This window comes from Canis lupus, chromosome 17 (genome assembly GCF_003254725.2).
Source record: "Canis lupus dingo isolate Sandy chromosome 17, ASM325472v2, whole genome shotgun sequence".
NCBI lineage: Eukaryota > Metazoa > Chordata > Mammalia > Carnivora > Canidae > Canis > Canis lupus.
The window spans coordinates 27,094,929-27,102,309 of NC_064259.1; the positions used below are offsets into that span (position 1 = coordinate 27,094,929).

Genomic DNA, 7,381 nt, shown 5'->3' on the forward strand with positions numbered 1-7,381 from the left:
AATTTTTTATTTAACTAAAATGGGGTGTTCTTGATTCTTTTTCCTGGTACTGTATTGTCCATTACCATGATTTTAATTACTTTCAAATATTGTAATTCTCCTTCTAGAGCTTCAAACCAACATATTCAAATGCTTTCTGGAATGTCCCATAAATCACTTAAACTCAGCATGACTAAAACTGATTATTTTCTACTTTTCTACTCCCTCACTCCCAAATTGTTCAAATTCAGATATGGCCACTCACTGGTATGGGGCTTGGGCAGGTCACTCAGTATGCTCATCTATAAAAATGTATAAAAATAGGAACTATCTCATAGCGTTGATGAGAATGAATGAGTTAATATGTGTGACTTTACATAGTAAGGTCTATATAACTATATATCGTTAGTTTTTTAAGTTTATTAACTCCTACTCTCTATACTAAATGCAGCATTATATTTTAAAAATACAAATTAAATTGAATATTGTCCCTGCTTAAAATATTTCCATGCCTAGCATTATATCTTTAATGTCTTTAACAAGGTACACAGAGATCTGAATAATCTGGTCTTTGCTTTCTTCTGTAACCTCATCCCCTACCAAATGCTCCCTCTTTTCTCACTTCGGGGTTTTGCTGAAACTACTCTCATGCCTGGTCTGAGAGCTCTTATCCTTGCCCAACTGCACCTTCTCCCCACCCTACTTTGGCTACTTCCTTCTCATATTTTAGTTTTCAGTTTAGATATCACTTCTTCCAGACAGGTTTTCTTTATTAGCTGCCTATGAATTATATATTGCTTTGACTGCTTAGCATCCTTATTCCCTCATAGGACAATCAACTCCAGTTACCTAAATCGATCCATTCCCACAGTGAGGATGGCTTTGTGACACTTAAATATCTAAGACCATAGATCTTGGTTCTTCTGAGTCAGACGTTGTTCTCTGGGCCAAAGACCAAAATAGCACCAAGACCAATATTCTATATGGAAATTGAAGTTCTCCCAAGTAAGTCTAAAATATATATATATATATATATATACATATATATATATATATATATATATATATATAAAATGGCCTAGTCCATGTAGCAGTCTGACTTCAGATTGTTACTAGCATGTGTAATCCTAACCCAAACGAATCCCCAAGTATTAATTGTTATTATGTCTTTTTCATAAGACTTTGTTCTTGAATGTAAGGATTTTGCCTGTCTTGCTTATCATTATATCTCATGTGCCTTAGCATGAAACAATTATTGAAAACATATTTATTGAATGGAATCATGTGTCTTACGGTATGAAGAAACACTAAGAAATGATTTGGTCCAGCATCCAGCATAAAAGTATCATACTATTCTTAAGTTTGACAGATGAATCTCTGAAGTCCAGAAATTTAGAGACTCACTCTAAGTTAGGTAGAATAAACTAGAAACAAAGTCTTCTGTCCCTAATATTATTTCCTTTCTACCACTCTGTTACCACCTAGTTGCGTTCGTACATTTCTAATATGCTAATTTGCTTGCAGAGAGACTGAAATATCTTGCTGTCATATCCTAATCATAGAGCACTTTTTGTTTATTAAATCTCAGGGTTGAAGTTAGATTAGACTGGATCAAAAATGCTAGTTTAGAGAGTTTGGGTTTTAACCTCTAGGGCTCCACTGTATTCAGGGTCCCTAACTGGTAAGGGCTTATCTGGACTTCCCACTCATATTTCAGAGAAGCTCCTTGCGTGTTCATGTTCCGTAGCTTTATGGAAAGACTTCTTTTAAAGAAAGAAATGTATGAATAAAATTCATTTGAAAGCTATTGCTCTAGGGAGTAGGGCAACAATTTCATTTACTACTTAAATTCATCTTTTGTTTAGCTCTAAAGGTACAATTTGCTGCATCTTTTTTGTCTCTAACCAGCTTTTCTTAATAGCTTGCAGGGTGAGAGGTTAATGTTGGATCTATCCAACATTAAATGCTATCAGTTACAAAAAAAATAATAGGCCCTAGAAGAGTTTGGTGAGCCAGATTAAGAAAAATAGAGTATGAGGTAAGTATTGTCTTTCATTTCCTTTTTGAGAAAATATGCAGTTGTGGGGAATTTGGAAAATGCCTATTACATACACAGTCTTATATTCTCTGGGTTAGTTTAGTGACATATGCAGCTGTTGAGTTAAAAGAGAATGGCTAGAAAAACTGCTGATACTAGACCAGTAATTGTGGATTAAATTTAATGGGAATTTGCCTGGGGGTGGGTGTTGATAGTTCTAATGATTTTTGAAAAGCACTGCAAAGGCTTTTGAAGAATCTTTTATATCTCTCAATCTCTCTATTCTGTTACTTGTAAAATGAGAGGCTTTACACAGATGAGGGCAATACACATTTTATAGATTTGTATGGTACTTTACAGTTTACTAAGTGCTTTTACATTTTTCTCATAAGAGAAAAATGTAAGACTCTTTATAGCTTCAAAATTCTATGCTTTATGTTTTATTAATTCTTTTCAAGATTCTTTGAGATTTTTAAATAGGAAACTGATACGTTGAACAGTTTTAGTTTAGCAGCAATATGACCTTCCAACCCTTTGCTTTTCTGGAGGTTATTTGGGTTATGACCATGGGCTGTGTTAAGGAATCGTTATTATTACTGATGAGTAAAATAGTGTAAAAAATACATTTCAGAAAAAGTTTCTATTTCTGATACCTTTTAACAACCAAAATCCTAAATAGCTGAATATAGAATTGTAGCACAAAGTTCCATGTATCTTTTTTATTTTCTTTAAAGAATTCCGTAAGGCTGGGAAAGTGATATAATACATGTGGGAATTGGTTTTCAGATTGTCATTATCATGGACAATCCAATGATGGTTAAATTATTAAGTCTCAATTACTAAAACAAAGAACAAAACCATGTCCATTGTTAGAAGACACTGTAAATGCTTCTACTAACTTTATTTCCTCATTTCTCTAACATTAGCTTGAGTTATTGCCACTTAAGATGAGCCCCCAAAGTAGTGAAAACAGTTTAACATAGGTTATTTTAAAATTAAATAGAATAATTTTGGGGAAATTTTGTTGGCTTTTTTTGGCTTTTGGGCTTTTGGGTATAGGGTGGGGCAAGAGGATGTTTAGGAGTGATTTTAATAATTTTGTACACAGATTTGTATTAGAAGAAATAATGGAGATTAATGCTAGTACAGTCTCCTTTAGAAGTCAGACATACTCCTCCTGTCTTCACACCTTTTCACAACAGCACCATGAGGAAGAAAATGAATGGCATGACATTTATATGTAGCAGGTGCTCTATACACAGGGAGTAAAATGGTCCAAATGAAGATTCCAGATCTAGGTGGAGTCATATTCTTCTCCATGTGGAGCTTGGGTAATCCTATGTGGTTTTAAGTAAAGGAATTGTAACACTTTTATTTCTACCCACAAATTTAAATGAAGAGAGAGTCTGGGGTGTTTCCTTTGAAATTCAAATTTGTTAAAACTAGTCTTGGGGACTGAAGTAGCTTTTACCAGTCCATCTTAGAGAAAAATCCTCCTGAGAAGAATCTATTATAAGAGGAGCAGGATTCTCAGTCAGAGTTGAGTCTTGCATGGAGGACTAGAGGCTAAAAACACTATATGACTCATATTCTGTGAAGCAGCATACATTGGAACTCAATCCAACCTTGCAAATCTGGCAGCTAAATTGTGACCCAGGGATGCATCTGCATTAGGATATAGGGTTTGCTTAATATAGAAATTTAACTCTCAAATTCAAGTACATTTAGTGGCAGAAACTAGAAAGTCAAAATTATAATTTAATTTTTATGGACCTTTCTAGATTTACTATCACTAAATTTCAAAGAGTGTGTACCCCAGTGTGAGATGGAAGACTTTATCTTTGTTTTCCCTTTTGGATTTGGCTCACATATGCCTCCTACAGTGTGAGCACCTCTCCATGTGAAGAGAAAACTGATACATTGATGATATGAGATTTTCAGTTAGTCCTCTGATATTAAGTTTTAAATCCCATGTATTATGGAATTGTGGTATAATAACTGGAGCCCACACTAAGTTTGACTAAACAGAACACTGACAAGATGTGACATCTCTGCCAACTTGAGGATCTACTTTGGCCTGGGAAAATTGAGACGGACCTTGTAATGGAAGACTAACCACCAAGAAGTATACAGAAGAAACCTGGATCAAATGAGTTGGTCACTCTGTTAAGTGTGGTATACTCTGATTTCAGCAAGAAGTGATACTGAGGCTTTGGTCTCAGGAATAGCATGGACATAGCAGCTGTGTTTCTGCTCCATCTCTATAGAAAATTGGTCATTTTTGCCCCAGTGAGCTCTGGTGGTGAAATCAAGAACTCCTACCACTCTAGGATGGTGCTGCTTTGAGAATCCAAGGGTTATTACTTGTGATTCTCTTTTCAGCATCCATCTCTTTTAATTAAAACTCAAGGAGCTGTCTCTATTTTTATAAATGTAGTGTTCAAATAAAGAATATATATATTTAAATCATTCATATTTATAAAAGAATGTTCTGAAGACAGCAGTTAAATATGCCTTTCTATCAATAGGAGGCCAAAAGGGAAAGCTTGTTTGCCTTTTTCAGAATTCTGGTGAAAGGAGCACAGAATACTCAGTTAAGGTAAATATTTTAGTTCTGTTAATTAGTTTTTCCTATACAATGAGGAAAGCTCCTAGATGAAATATAGTAGTCATATCAGTAAATATAAAGTTTCTACTCAGCTACATTAGACAAAGGATTCTCAATATCCTTTCTTTGTCCTATAATTCTTAAATTTTATATACTTTTACCAAATGAGAAAAATGGCACAGTTTTGATCATTTCCTTTTCTTTAACTTCTAGAAATGACCATTTTGTTGGTATGTGTTCCAAGAAATCAATAATGCTGTGGAACATATTTTCTCATAAACAGTATTAGAGTTTGAAATAATATTTTTTATCCAGGTTTTAGTAACATATAAACCTATAAATCATACCCAAAATATATCATAAAAGCAGGAATAACTAGCCATCACCTATACATATTTAACAATTGACTTTTATTCTCAGAAAAAGAAATAGATTATTATATTACATATAAGAGCCAGCAATATATTTTAATTTCATGTCAAATAATGACAATTTCCTTTGGTTTAACCTATTATATAAATATAATATATAAATATAAGTGAAGTCATAAAAGCAGAATTTTAGTAGGTTATAAATTTGGCCACAACCAGTATATTAATTCAAACATGTTTTTAAAATTTATTTATTAATAACATTGTCTCCCCGATTTGGGAAGGCTCTTTTTTTTTAGGATATTTGAATGGCAGTCCTAGTAAGTTTGTATTAATTTCATTTTTTGCCCTTAAATTTTTTTCCTGTAGTAAATAAAACATCCAAAATCACCCTGTTGGGACAAGTGAGTGGCTCAGTGGTTGGGTGGCTGCCTTCGGCTCAGGTCGTGATCCTACAATCAAGGATGGAGCCCTGCATCCGGCTCCTGCAAAGAGCCTCCTTCTCCCTCTGCCTATGTCTCTGCCTCTCTCTGTGTCTCTCATGAATAAATACATAAAAACTAAAAGAAAAATAAAAATGATGTTGTAGAAGAGTATTTAACGTCAGAAAAATTATCATCATATATTATTAAATGAAATGTGTAGGTTGCAAAATGATACAGTATAAAAATATATACTGATATTCATATGGGTATAATAGAATGGCTATTCAACAGTGGAATTGCTAGTAGTGTTTTTTTTCCCGTTGTGTTGTTTTAGTTTTCTTCTTTTAATAGTCTAAATTTTGAAGTTTAAAAACTTGTGAAAGAATATCACTTATCATTGTAATAAGAAGAAACAAGAAAACTTAGGACTTCCTCTCCTTACACCTCCCCCAAAGACCTTTTGAGTTATTTTAAATTATACTATTTTGAGCAATATGTGCGTGTATCTTTATATTCTTGAGAATATAGTTTTTTAGTGGGATAAATTGAACAACAGTTGAGTTGTTGTAAAGAGTACTTAAAATTTAATTTTGAAATGTACTGTAGACAGAAACAAAAAGGTTGCATCTGATAAAATGTAGGGGAGATGATATGAAAAAGGTATTTATCAAAGCATAAATACAAATGTTCAATATGTATATGAAAATCAAAGCAAGTTAAAGTAACATGATTTTCTGTTTACCAGATTTGTTAAAATTAATGAATATGTTAAGTCAAGTTGGTAAGGCATGGAGGAACAAGTAATCTCATGTACAGGTGGAGGGACTATTAAGTGGTATAGCATGTTATTTCCAAAGCAGAAAACATGGCCAAGCTCAAAGTCATAGGTGTCGGAAATATATTCTTTCTACTCTACTCAGGGCCTGGCACATGTACGTCTATTCCACACGTGTTCATTTTAATATAATAGCTTGAGTAGTAGGAAGGCATTTGTGATGTGGTAGAGAATGATTTTCTTTCAGAAATTCCTAATGGTATGGTCCTAAAATGTGTATTTTACTTTTTAGGACCATACTATTTACATTACTGAGGTGGATAAAAATGGATTTTCATGTAAAATGCTTATTGTTAATGGTCAAAATGAGGACCATACCAAATCATATATGCCCCTGAGTATTTTACCAATCATCTTTTCATCTATTCTTCTCTGTTTAATGCTGACAATGACTATGAACATTATTATTTTGGGTATACTGAATAGTTACATAACTTACATGCATTCAGTAGTTGGGATCTTTAGCAATGCATAGAATGGCACAAATTAACTCTAGCATGTGACTTTTTAAATTGTCTTTCCCAAGGTCACAGACTTAATATGTGGCAAAACCAGTCTCAGAACACCCGTGTGTTGTCTCCTAACTGTGCCAATGCACATCTTCTGTACTCAGTGGCCAACAAATGGCCTTATTTTTCCAAAAGCCTGTCCTATAACCGTATTAAAAAGAAATTAACCTAAAGGTGTAATCAGGTTAAGTACTGACCTTATGACTGAAGAGATTTGTTCAGATGGCCAGACCCACATGGCTCAGGGAGTTCAGGCACCAGGCACATTTTCTGTGGGAGTAGCAATGAATAAATGTTTACCCTAAATTTGGCCCGGGCCATTACCTGACTGCTTCATTGCCTTTGTTATTATCTTGTAGTGCTTTCATCTTTACTTTTTTAATTTAGGAGAAATAAAAATTCAGAGGCCTCAATTGTTATCTCACACAGAGGCAAAAATGGCTATTCCATATAGATTTCTGAATTACCTTTGGCTGATTCTAGCCAGGATTATAGATTCATCATTGGAGCAGGTGACTGGATTTGTGAAGTGATACAGATCACAAAAGATCAGTGAGGTGGCTACTACTTTTAAAATTACCTTAGAAGGGCATTAATTTGGATAAGCTTAGCTCAA

The 7,381-nt window shown here is 33.8% G+C and overlaps 1 long non-coding RNA gene across 1 annotated transcript; it reads left to right on the top strand.

Moving 5' to 3' along the window:
* The first annotated feature begins 572 nt into the window (after window positions 1–572).
* On the top strand, window positions 573–5,716 carry LOC112665087 (uncharacterized). Its single transcript, XR_003140205.3, has 4 exons — window positions 573–984; window positions 1,901–2,017; window positions 4,546–4,616; window positions 5,366–5,716. It is a non-coding gene; the product is annotated as an uncharacterized LOC112665087 (long non-coding RNA).
* The last annotated feature ends 1,665 nt before the right edge of the window (window positions 5,717–7,381 follow it).